This window comes from Ambystoma mexicanum, chromosome 14, assembly GCF_040938575.1.
Source record: "Ambystoma mexicanum isolate Mex_15411 chromosome 14, UKY_AmexF1_1, whole genome shotgun sequence".
Taxonomy (NCBI): domain Eukaryota; kingdom Metazoa; phylum Chordata; class Amphibia; order Caudata; family Ambystomatidae; genus Ambystoma; species Ambystoma mexicanum.
Window position 1 is genome coordinate 470,729,480 of NC_090940.1, and position 15,032 is coordinate 470,744,511.

The following is a 15,032-nucleotide window of genomic DNA, read 5'->3' on the forward strand; positions in this document are numbered from 1 at the left end:
ACCAAACCTGAGATCATTCCTATAACACGAGATGTAATATCCAAATCCTTCCCCTTCCAAACCTGAGACCCTCCCTTTAGCATGAGATGTGATATCCAACTCCTTCCCATTCCAATCCTGATACCCTTCCTATAGCATGAGATGTGATGTCTCAATGCTTCTAATACCAAACCTGAGATCCTTCCTATCACATGAGATGTGATATCCAACTCCTTCCCATTCCAATCCTGAGACACTTCCTATAACATGAGAAGTGATATCTCCATGCTTGTACCAAACCTGAGACCCTTCCTATAGCATGAGATGTGATATCCAAATCCTTCCCATTCCAATCCTGAGACCCTTCCTATAGCATGAGATGTGATATCTTTATGCTTATACCAAACCTGAGAGCCTACCTATAGCATGAGATGTGATATGCAAGTCGATCCCATTCCAATCCTTAGACCCTTCCTACAGCATGCGATGTGATATCTCAATGATTCTAATACCAAACCAGAGACCCGTCCTATAACATGAGATGGGATATCCAACTCCTTCCCATTCCAATCCTGAGCCACTTCCGATAGCAGAGATGTGATATCTCAATGCTTATACCAAACCTGAGACCCTTCCTATAACATGAAATGTGATATCCAACTCCTTCCCGTTCCAAACCTGAGACCCTTCCTATAGCATATGTGATATCCAACTCTTTCCCATTCCAAACATGAGACCCTTCCTATAGCAAGAATGTAATATCCAACTCCTACCCATTCCAATCCTGAGACCATTCCTATAGCATGAGATGTGGTATCTCAATGCTTCTAATACCAAACCTGAGATACTTCCTATGACATGAGATGTGATATCCAATTCCTTCCCATTCCAAATCTGAGACCCTTCCTACAGCATTCGATGTGATATCTCAATGCTTCTAATACCAAACCTGAGACCCGTCCTATAACATGAGATGGGATATCCAACTCCTTCCCGTTCCAAACCTGATACCATTCCTATAGCATGAGATTTGATATCCAACTCCTTCCCATCCCAATCCTGAGACACCTCCGATAGCAGAGATGTGATATCTCAATGCTTATACCAAACCTGAGACTCTTCCTATAACATGAGATGTGATATCCAACTCCTTCCAGTTCCAAACCTGAGACCCTTCCTATAGCATGAGATGTGATATCGAACTCCTTCACCTTCCAATCCTGAGACCCTTCCAATAGCATGAGATGTGATATCTCAATGCTTCTAATACCAAACCTGAGACCCTTCCTATAACATAAGATGGGATATCCAACTCCTTCCCATTCCAATCCTGAGACCCTTCCAATAGCAGAGATGTGATATCTCAATGCTTATACCAAACCTGAGACCCTTCCTATAGCATGAGATCTGATATCCAACTCCATCCCATTCCAATCCTGAGACCCTTCCTATAACATGAGATGTGATGTCTCAATGCTTCTAATACCAAACCTGAGATCCTTCCTATGGCATGATATGTCATGTAAAACTCCTTCCCATTCCATTCCTGAGACCCTTCTGATAGCATGAGATGTGATATCTCAATGCCTCTAATACCAAACCTGAGATCCTTCCGATAGCATGAGATGTGATATCTCAATGCTTCTAATACCAAACCTAAGATCCTTCCTATAACATGAGATGTGATATCCAAATCCTTCCCCTTCCAAACCTGAGACCCTCCCTTTAGCATGAGATGTGATAGCCAACTCCTTCCCATTCCAATCCTGAGACCCTTCTGATAGCATGAGATGTGATATCTCAATGCCTCTAATACCAAACCTGAGATCCTTCCGATAGCATGAGATGTGATATCTCAATGCTTCTAATACCAAACCTAAGATCCTTCCTATAACATGAGATGTGATATCCAAATCCTTCCCCTTCCAAACCTGAGACCCTCCCTTTAGCATAAGATGTGATATCCAAATCCTTCCCATTCCAATCCTGAGACCCTTCTGATAGCATGAGATGTGATATCTCAATGCCTCTAATACCAAACCTGAGATCCTACCTCTAACATGAAATGTGATATCCAACTCCTTCCCTTTCCAAACGTGAGACCCTCCGTATAGCATGAGATGTGATATCCAAGTCCTTCCCATTCCAATCCTGAGACCCTTCCTATAGCATGAGATGTGATATCTCAATGCTTCTAATACCAAACCTGAGACCCTTCCTATAACATAAGATGGGATATCCAACTCCTTCCCATTTCAATCCTGAGACCCTTCCGATAGCAGAGATGTGATATCTCAATGCTTATACCAAACCTGAGACCCTTCCTATGGCATGAGATGTCACATACAACTCCTTCCCATTCCAATCCTGAGACCCTTCCTATAGCATGAGATGTGATATCCAACTCCTTCCCATTCCAATCCTGAGACCCTTCCTATAGCATGAGATTTGATATCTCAATGCTTCTAATACCAAACCTGAGATCCTTCCGATAGCATGAGATGTGATATCTCAATGCTTCTAATACCAAACCTGAGATCATTCCTATAACACGAGATGTGATATCCAAATCCTTCCCCTTCCAAACCTGAGACCCTCCCTTTAGCATGAAATGTGATATCCAACTCCTACCCATTCCAATCCTGAGACCCTTCTGATAGCATGAGATGTGATATCTCAATGCCTCTAATACCAAACCTGAGATCTTACCTCTAACATGAAATGTGATATCCAACTCCTTCCCCTTCCAAACCTGAGAGCCTTCCTATAGCATGAGATGTGATATCGAAGTATTTCCCATTCCAATCCTGAGACCCTTCATATAACATGAGATGTGATATCCAACTCCTTCCCATTCCAACCTGAGACCCTTCCTATAGCATGAGATGGGATATCCAACTACTTCCAAATCCAATCCTGATACCCTTCCGATAGCATGAGATGTGATATCTCAATCCCTCTAATACCAAACCTGAGATCCTTCCGATAGCATGAGAAGTGATATCTCAATGCTTCTAATACCAAACATGAGATCCTTCCTATAACATGAGATGTGATATCAAAATCCTTCCCCTTCCAAACCTGAGACCCTCCCTTTAGCATGAGATGTGATATCCAACTCCTTCCCATTCCAATCCTGAGACCCTTCTGATAGCATGAGATGTGATATTCAATGCCTCTAATACCAAACCTGAGATCCTACCTCTAACATGAAATGCGATATCCAACTCCTTCCCTTTCCAAACGTGAGACCCTCCCTATAGCATGAGATGTGATATCCATGTCCTTCCCATTCCAATCCTGAGAACCTTCCTATAGCATGAGATGTGATATCTCAATGCTTCTAATACCAAACCTGAGACCCTTCCTATAACATAAGATGGGATATCCAACTCCTTCCCATTCCAATCCTGAGACCCTTCCGATAGCAGAGATGTGATATCTCAATGCTTATACCAAACCTGAGACCCTTCCTATGGTATGAGATGTCATATACAACTCCTTCCCATTCCAATCCTGAGACCCTTCCTATAGCATGAGATTTGATATCTCAATGCTTATACCAAACCTGAGACCCTTCCTATAGCATGAGATGTGATATCCAACTCCTTCCCATTCCAATCCTGAGACCCTTCCTATAACATGAGATGTGATGTCTCAATGCTTCTAACACCAAACCTGAGATCCTTCCTATGGCATGAGATGTCATATAAAACTCCTTCCCATTCCATTCCTGAGACCCTTCCTATAGAATGAAATGGGATATCCAACTCCTTCCAAATCCAATCCTGATACCCTTCCGATAGCATGAGATGTGATATCCCAATGCTTCTACCAAACCTGAGACCCATACTATGGCATGAGATGTGATATCAAACTCCTTCCCATTCCAAACCTTAGACCCTTCCTTTATCATGAGATGGGATATCCAACTACTTCCAAATCCAATCCTGATACCCTTCCGATAGCATGAGATGTGATATCTCAATCCCTCTAATACCAAACCTGAGAACCTTCCGATAGCATGAGAAGTGATATCTCAATGCTTCTAATACCAAACCTGAGACCCTTCCTATAGCATGAGATCTGATATCCAACTCCATCCCATTCCAATCCTGAGACCCTTCCTATAACATGAGATGTGATGTCTCAATGCTTCTAATACCAAACCTGAGATCCTTCCTATGGCATGAGATGTCATGTAAAACTCCTTCCCATTCCATTCCTGAGACCCTTCTGATAGCATGAGATGTGATATCTCAATGCCTCTAATACCAAACCTGAGATCCTTCCGATAGCATGAGATGTGATATCTCAATGCTTCTAATACCAAACCTAAGATCCTTCCTATAACATGAGATGTGATATCCAAATCCTTCCCCTTCCAAACCTGAGACCCTCCCTTTAGCATGAGATGTAATATCCAACTCCTTCCCATTCCAATCCTGAGACCCTTCTGATAGCATGAGATGTGATATCTCAATGCCTCTAATACCAAACCTGAGATCCTTCCGATAGCATGAGATGTGTTATCTCAATGCTTCTAATACCAAACCTAAGATCCTTCCTATAACATGAGATGTGATATCCAAATCCTTCCCCTTCCAAACCTGAGACCCTCCCTTTAGCATAAGATGTGATATCCAAATCCTTCCCATTCCAATCCTGTGACCCTTCTGATAGCATGAGATGTGATATCTCAATGCCTCTAATACCAAACCTGAGATCCTACCTCTAACATGAAATGTGATATCCAACTCCTTCCCTTTCCAAACGTGAGACCCTCCGTATAGCATGAGATGTGATATCCAAGTCCTTCCCATTCCAATCCTGAGACCCTTCCTATAGCATGAGATGTGATATCTCAATGCTTCTAATACCAAACCTGAGACCCTTCCTATAACATAGGATGGGATATCCAACTCCTTCCCATTTCAATCCTGAGACCCTTCTGATAGCAGAGATGTGATATCTCAATGCTTATACCAAACCTGAGACCCTTCCTATGGCATGAGATGTCATATAAAACTCCTTCCCATTCCAATCCTGAGACCCTTCCTATAGCATGAGATGTGATATCCAACTCCTTCCTATTCCAATCCTGAGACCCTTCCTATAGCATGAGATTTGATATCTCAATGCTTCTAATACTAAACCTGAGATCCTTCCGATAGCATGAGATGTGATATCTCAATGCTTCTAATACCAAACCTGAGATCATTCCTATAACACGAGATGTAATATCCAAATCCTTCCCCTTCCAAACCTGAGACCCTCCCTTTAGCATGAGATGTGATATCCAACTCCTTCCCATTCCAATCCTGATACCCTTCCTATAGCATGAGATGTGATGTCTCAATGCTTCTAATACCAAACCTGAGATCCTTCCTATAACATGAGATGTGATATCCAACTCCTTCCCATTCCAATCCTGAGACACTTCCTATAACATGAGAAGTGATATCTCCATGCTTGTACCAAACCTGAGACCCTTCCTATAGCATGAGATGTGATATCCAAATCCTTCCCATTCCAATCCTGAGACCCTTCCTATAGCATGAGATGTGATATCTTTATGCTTATACCAAACCTGAGAGCCTACCTATAGCATGAGATGTAATATGCAAGTCGATCCCATTCCAATCCTTAGACCCTTCCTACAGCATGCGATGTGATATCTCAATGATTCTGATACCAAACCAGAGACCCGTCCTATAACATGAGATGGGATATCCAACTCCTTCCCATTCCAATCCTGAGCCACTTCCGATAGCAGAGATGTGATATCTCAATGCTTATACCAAACCTGAGACCCTTCCTATAACATGAAATGTAATATCCAACTCCTTCCCGTTCCAAACCTGAGACCCTTCCTATAGCATATGTGATATCCAACTCCTTCCCCTTCCAAACCTGAGACCCTCCCTTTAGCATGAGATGTAATATCCAACTCCTTCCCATTCCAATCCTGAGACCCTTCTGATAGCATGAGATGTGATATCTCAATGCCTCTAATACCAAACCTGAGATCCTTCCGATAGCATGAGATGTGTTATCTCAATGCTTCTAATACCAAACCTAAGATCCTTCCTATAACATGAGATGTGATATCCAAATCCTTCCCCTTCCAAACCTGAGACCCTCCCTTTAGCATAAGATGTGATATCCAAATCCTTCCCATTCCAATCCTGTGACCCTTCTGATAGCATGAGATGTGATATCTCAATGCCTCTAATACCAAACCTGAGATCCTACCTCTAACATGAAATGTGATATCCAACTCCTTCCCTTTCCAAACGTGAGACCCTCCGTATAGCATGAGATGTGATATCCAAGTCCTTCCCATTCCAATCCTGAGACCCTTCCTATAGCATGAGATGTGATATCTCAATGCTTCTAATACCAAACCTGAGACCCTTCCTATAACATAGGATGGGATATCCAACTCCTTCCCATTTCAATCCTGAGACCCTTCTGATAGCAGAGATGTGATATCTCAATGCTTATACCAAACCTGAGACCCTTCCTATGGCATGAGATGTCATATAAAACTCCTTCCCATTCCAATCCTGAGACCCTTCCTATAGCATGAGATGTGATATCCAACTCCTTCCTATTCCAATCCTGAGACCCTTCCTATAGCATGAGATTTGATATCTCAATGCTTCTAATACTAAACCTGAGATCCTTCCGATAGCATGAGATGTGATATCTCAATGCTTCTAATACCAAACCTGAGATCATTCCTATAACACGAGATGTAATATCCAAATCCTTCCCCTTCCAAACCTGAGACCCTCCCTTTAGCATGAGATGTGATATCCAACTCCTTCCCATTCCAATCCTGATACCCTTCCTATAGCATGAGATGTGATGTCTCAATGCTTCTAATACCAAACCTGAGATCCTTCCTATAACATGAGATGTGATATCCAACTCCTTCCCATTCCAATCCTGAGACACTTCCTATAACATGAGAAGTGATATCTCCATGCTTGTACCAAACCTGAGACCCTTCCTATAGCATGAGATGTGATATCCAAATCCTTCCCATTCCAATCCTGAGACCCTTCCTATAGCATGAGATGTGATATCTTTATGCTTATACCAAACCTGAGAGCCTACCTATAGCATGAGATGTAATATGCAAGTCGATCCCATTCCAATCCTTAGACCCTTCCTACAGCATGCGATGTGATATCTCAATGATTCTGATACCAAACCAGAGACCCGTCCTATAACATGAGATGGGATATCCAACTCCTTCCCATTCCAATCCTGAGCCACTTCCGATAGCAGAGATGTGATATCTCAATGCTTATACCAAACCTGAGACCCTTCCTATAACATGAAATGTAATATCCAACTCCTTCCCGTTCCAAACCTGAGACCCTTCCTATAGCATATGTGATATCCAACTCCTTCCCATTCCAACCTGAGACCCTTCCTATAGCATGAGATGGGATATCCAACTACTTCCAAATCCAATCCTGATACCCTTCCGATAGCATGAGATGTGATATCTCAATCCCTCTAATACCAAACCTGAGATCCTTCCGATAGCATGAGAAGTGATATCTCAATGCTTCTAATACCAAACATGAGATCCTTCCTATAACATGAGATGTGATATCAAAATCCTTCCCCTTCCAAACCTGAGACCCTCCCTTTAGCATGAGATGTGATATCCAACTCCTTCCCATTCCAATCCTGAGACCCTTCTGATAGCATGAGATGTGATATTCAATGCCTCTAATACCAAACCTGAGATCCTACCTCTAACATGAAATGCGATATCCAACTCCTTCCCTTTCCAAACGTGAGACCCTCCCTATAGCATGAGATGTGATATCCAAGTCCTTCCCATCCCAATCCTGAGAACCTTCCTATAGCATGAGATGTGATATCTCAATGCTTCTAATACCAAACCTGAGACCCTTCCTATAACATAAGATGGGATATCCAACTCCTTCCCATTCCAATCCTGAGACCCTTCCGATAGCAGAGATGTGATATCTCAATGCTTATACCAAACCTGAGACCCTTCCTATGGTATGAGATGTCATATACAACTCCTTCCCATTCCAATCCTGAGACCCTTCCTATAGCATGAGATTTGATATCTCAATGCTTATACCAAACCTGAGACCCTTCCTATAGCATGAGATGTGATATCCAACTCCTTCCCATTCCAATCCTGAGACCCTTCCTATAACATGAGATGTGATGTCTCAATGCTTCTAACACCAAACCTGAGATCCTTCCTATGGCATGAGATGTCATATAAAACTCCTTCCCATTCCATTCCTGAGACCCTTCCTATAGCATGAGATGCGATATCCAACTCCTTCCCATTCCAATCCTGAGACCCTTCCTATAGCATGAGATGTGATATCTCAATGCTTCTAATACCAAACCTAAGATCCTTCCTATAACATGAGATGTGATATCCAAATCCTTCCCATTCCAACCCAAGACCCTTCCTATAGAATGAGATGGGATATCCAACTCCTTCCAAATCCAATCCTGATACCCTTCCGATAGCATGAGATGTGATATCCCAATGCTTCTACCAAACCTGAGACCCATACTATGGCATGAGATGTGATATCAAACTCCTTCCCATTCCAATTCTGAGACCCTTCCTATACCATGAGACTTGATGTCTCAATGCTTCTAATACCAAACCTGAGACCCATCCTATAACATGAGATGTGATATCTAAATCCTTCCCCTTCCAAACCTTAGACCCTTCCTTTATCATGAGATGGGATATCCAACTACTTCCAAATCCAATCCTGATACCCTTCCGATAGCATGAGATGTGATATCTCAATCCCTCTAATACCAAACCTGAGATCCTTCCGATAGCATGAGAAGTGATATCTCAATGCTTCTAATACCAAACCTGAGACCCTTCCTATAGCATGAGATCTGATATCCAACTCCATCCCATTCCAATCCTGAGACCCTTCCTATAACATGAGATGTGATGTCTCAATGCTTCTAATACCAAACCTGAGATCCTTCCTATGGCATGAGATGTCATGTAAAACTCCTTCCCATTCCATTCCTGAGACCCTTCTGATAGCATGAGATGTGATATCTCAATGCCTCTAATACCAAACCTGAGATCCTTCCGATAGCATGAGATGTGATATCTCAATGCTTCTAATACCAAACCTAAGATCCTTCCTATAACATGAGATGTGATATCCAAATCCTTCCCCTTCCAAACCTGAGACCCTCCCTTTAGCATGAGATGTAATATCCAACTCCTTCCCATTCCAATCCTGAGACCCTTCTGATAGCATGAGATGTGATATCTCAATGCCTCTAATACCAAACCTGAGATCCTTCCGATAGCATGAGATGTGATATCTCAATGCTTCTAATACCAAACCTAAGATCCTTCCTATAACATGAGATGTGATATCCAAATCCTTCCCCTTCCAAACCTGAGACCCTCCCTTTAGCATAAGATGTGATATCCAAATCCTTCCCATTCCAATCCTGAGACCCTTCTGATAGAATGAGATGTGATATCTCAATGCCTCTAATACCAAACCTGAGATCCTACCTCTAACATGAAATGTGATATCCAACTCCTTCCCTTTCCAAACGTGAGACCCTCCGTATAGCATGAGATGTGATATCCAAGTCCTTCCCATTCCAATCCTGAGACCCTTCCTATAGCATGAGATGTGATATCTCAATGCTTCTAATACCAAACCTGAGACCCTTCCTATAACATAGGATGGGATATCCAACTCCTTCCCATTTCAATCCTGAGACCCTTCCGATAGCAGAGATGTGATATCTCAATGCTTATACCAAACCTGAGACCCTTCCTATGGCATGAGATGTCATATACAACTCCTTCCCATTCCAATCCTGAGACCCTTCCTATAGCATGAGATGTGATATCCAACTCCTTCCCATTCCAATCCTGAGACCCTTCCTATAGCATGAGATTTGATATCTCAATGCTTCTAATACCAAACCTGAGATCCTTCCGATAGCATGAGATGTGATATCTCAATGCTTCTAATACCAAACCTGAGATCATTCCTATAACACGAGAGGTGATATCCAAATCCTTCCCCTTCCAAACATGAGACCCTTCCTATAGCAAAAATGTAATATCCAACTCCTACCCATTCCAATCCTGAGACCATTCCCATAGCATGAGATGTGATATCTCAATGCCTCTAATACCAAACCTGAGATCTTACCTCTAACATGAAATGTGATATCCAACTCCTTCCCCTTCCAAACCTGAGAGCCTTCCTATAGCATGAGATGTGATATCGAAGTATTTCCCATTCCAATCCTGAGACCCTTCATATAACATGAGATGTGATATCCAACTCCTACCCATTCCAACCTGAGACCCTTCCTATAGCATGAGATGGGATATCCAACTACTTCCAAATCCAATCCTGATACCCTTCCGATAGCATGAGATGTGATATCTCAATCCCTCTAATACCAAACATGAGATCCTTCCTATAACATGAGATGTGATATCAAAATCCTTCCCCTTCCAAACCTGAGACCCTCCCTTTAGAATGAGATGTTATATCCAACTCCTTCCCATTCCAATCCTGAGACCCTTCTGATAGCATGAGATGTGATATTCAATGCCTCTAATACCAAACCTGAGATCCTACCTCTAACATGAAATGCGATATCCAACTCCTTCCCTTTCCAAACGTGAGACCCTCCCTATAGCATGAGATGTGATATCCAAGTCCTTCCCATTCCAATCCTGAGAACCTTCCTATAGCATGAGATGTGATATCTCAATGTTTCTAATACCAAACCTGAGACCCTTCCTATAACATAAGATGGGATATCCAACTCCTTCCCATTCCAATCCAGAGACCCTTCCGATAGCAGAGATGTGATATCTCAATGCTTATACCAAACCTGAGACCCTTCCTATGGTATGAGATGTCATATACAACTCCTTCCCATTCCAATCCTGAGACCCTTCCTATAGCATGAGATTTGATATCTCAATGCTTATACCAAACCTGAGACCCTTCCTATAACATGAAATGTGATATCCAACTCCTTCCCGTTCCAAACCTGAGACCCTTCCTATAGCATATGTGATATCCAACTCCTTCCCATTCCAAACATGAGACCCTTCCTATAGCAAGAATGTAATATCCACCTCCTACCCATTCCAATCCTGAGACCATTCCTATAGCATGAGATGTGATATCTCAATGCTTCTAATACCAAACCTGAGATACTTCCTATGACATGAGATGTGATATCCAATTCCTTCCCATTCCAATCCTGACACCCTTCCTATAACATGAGATGTGATGTCTCAATGCTTCTAATACCAAACCTGAGATCCTTCCTATGGCATGAGATGTCATATAAAACTCCTTCCCATTCCAATCCTGAGACCCTTCCTATAGCATGAGATGTGATATCCAACTCCTTCCTATTCCAATCCTGAGACCCTTCCTATAGCATGAGATTTGATATCTCAATGCTTCTAATACTAAACCTGAGATCCTTCCGATAGCATGAGATGTGATATCTCAATGCTTCTAATACCAAACCTGAGATCATTCCTATAACACGAGATGTAATATCCAAATCCTTCCCCTTCCAAACCTGAGACCCTCCCTTTAGCATGAGATGTGATATCCAACTCCTTCCCATTCCAATCCTGATACCCTTCCTATAGCATGAGATGTGATGTCTCAATGCTTCTAATACCAAACCTGAGATCCTTCCTATAACATGAGATGTGATATCCAACTCCTTCCCATTCCAATCCTGAGACACTTCCTATAACATGAGAAGTGATATCTCCATGCTTGTACCAAACCTGAGACCCTTCCTATAGCATGAGATGTGATATCCAAATCCTTCCCATTCCAATCCTGAGACCCTTCCTATAGCATGAGATGTGATATCTTTATGCTTATACCAAACCTGAGAGCCTACCTATAGCATGAGATGTGATATGCAAGTCGATCCCATTCCAATCCTTAGACCCTTCCTACAGCATGCGATGTGATATCTCAATGATTCTGATACCAAACCAGAGACCCGTCCTATAACATGAGATGGGATATCCAACTCCTTCCCATTCCAATCCTGAGCCACTTCCGATAGCAGAGATGTGATATCTCAATGCTTATACCAAACCTGAGACCCTTCCTATAACATGAAATGTGATATCCAACTCCTTCCCGTTCCAAACCTGAGACCCTTCCTATAGCATATGTGATATCCAACTCCTTCCCATTCCAAACATGAGACCCTTCCTATAGCAAGAATGTAATATCCAACTCCTACCCATTCCAAACCTGAAACCCTTCCTACAGCATTCGATGTGATATCTCAATGCTTCTAATACCAAACCTGAGACCCGTCCTATAACATGAGATGGGATATCCAACTCCTTCCCGTTCCAAACCTGATACCATTCCTATAGCATGAGATGTGATATCCAACTCCTTCCTATCCCAATCCTGAGACACCTCCGATAGCAGAGATGTGATATCTCAATGCTTATACCAAACCTGAGACTCTTCCTATAACATGAGATGTGATATCCAACTCCTTCCAGTTCCAAACCTGAGACCCTTCCTATAGCATGAGATGTGATATCGAACTCCTTCACCTTCCAATCCTGAGACCCTTCCAAAAGCATGAGATGTGATATCTCAATGCTTCTAATACCAAACCTGAGACCCTTCCTATAACATAAGATGGGATATCCAACTCCTTCCCATTCCAATCCTGAGACCCTTCCAATAGCAGAGATGTGATATCTCAATGCTTATACCAAACCTGAGACCCTTCCTATGGCATGAGATGTCATATACAACTCCTTCCCATTCCAATCCTGAGACCCTTCCTATAGCATGAGATGTGATATCTCAATGTTTATACCAAACCTGAGACCCTTCCTATAGCATGAGATCTGATATCCAACTCCATCCCATTCCAATCCTGAGACCCTTCCTATAACATGAGATGTGATGTCTCAATGCTTCTAATACCAAACCTGAGATCCTTCCTATGGCATGAGATTTCATGTAAAACTCCTTCCCATTCCATTCCTGAGACCCTTCCGATAGCATGAGATGTGATATCTCAATGCTTCTAATACCAAACCTAAGATCCTTCCTATAACATGAGATGTGATATCCAAATCCTTCCCCTTCCAAACCTGAGACCCTCCCTTTAGCATGAGATGTGATATCCAACTCCTTCCCATTCCAATCCTGAGACCCTTCTGATAGCATGAGATGTGATATCTCAATGCCTCTAATACCAAACCTGAGATCCTTCCGATAGCATGAGATGTGATATCTCAATGCTTCTAATACCAAACCTAAGATACTTCCTATAACATGAGATGTGATATCCAAATCCTTCCCCTTCCAAACCTGAGACCCTCCCTTTAGCATAAGATGTGATATCCAAATCCTTCCCATTCCAATCCTGAGACCCTTCTGATAGCATGAGATGTGATATCTCAATGCCTCTAATACCAAACCTGAGATCCTACCTCTAACATGAAATGTGATATCCAACTCCTTCCCTTTCCAAACGTGAGACCCTCCGTGTAGCATGAGATGTGATATCCAAGTCCATCCCATTCCAATCCTGAGACCCTTCCTATAGCATGAGATGTGATATCACAATGCTTCTAATACCAAACCTGAGACCCTTCCTATAACATAAGATGGGATATCCAACTCCTTCCCTTTTCAATCCTGAGACCCTTCCGATAGCAGAGATGTGATATCTCAATGCTTATACCAAACCTGAGACCCTTCCTATGGCATGAGATGTCATATACAACTCCTTCCCATTCCAATCCTGAGACCCTTCCTATAGCATGAGATGTGATATCCAACTCCTTCCCATTCCAATCCTGAGACCCTTCCTATAGCATGAGATTTGATATCTCAATGCTTCTAATAGCAAACCTGAGATCCTTCCGATAGCATGAGATGTGATATCTCAATGCTTCTAATACCAAACCTGAGATCATTCCTATAACACGAGATGTGATATCCAAATCCTTCCCCTTCCAAACCTGAGACCCTCCCTTTAGCATGAGATGTGATATCCAACTCCTTCCCATTCCAATCCTGAGACCCTTCTGATAGCATGAGATGTGATATCTCAATGCCTCTAATACCAAACCTGAGATCTTACCTCTAACATGAAATGTGATATCCAACTCCTTCCCCTTCCAAACCTGAGAGCCTTCCTATAGCATGAGATGTGATATCGAAGTATTTCCCATTCCAATCCTGAGACCCTTCATATAACATGAGATGTGATATCCAACTCCTTCCCATTACAACCTGAGACCCTTCCTATAGCATGAGATGGGATATCCAACTACTTCCAAATCCAATCCTGATACCCTTCCGATAGCATGAGATGTGATATCTCAATCCCTCTAATACCAAACCTGAGATCCTTCCGATAGCATGAGAAGTGATATCTCAATGCTTCTAATACCAAACATGAGATCCTTCCTATAACATGAGATGTGATATCAAAATCCTTCCCCTTCCAAACCTGAGACCCTCCCTTTAGCATGAGATGTGATATCCAACTCCTTCCCATTCCAATCCTGAGACCCTTCTGATAGCATGAGATGTGATATTCAATGCCTCTAATACCAAACCTGAGATCCTACCTCTAACATGAAATGCGATATCCAACTCCTTCCCTTTCCAAACGTGAGACCCTCCCTATAGCATGAGATGTGATATCCAAGTCCTTCCCATTCCAATCCTGAGAACCTTCCTATAGCATGAGATGTGATATCTCAATGCTTCTAATACCAAACCTGAGACCCTTCCTATAACATAAGATGGGATATCCAACTCCTTCCCATTCCAATCCTGAGACCCTTCCGATAGCAGAGATGTTATATCTCAATGCTTATACCAAACCTGAGACCCTTCCTATGGTATGAGATGTCATATACAACTCCTTCCCATTCCAATCCTGAGACCCTTCCTATAGCATGAGATTTGATATCTCAA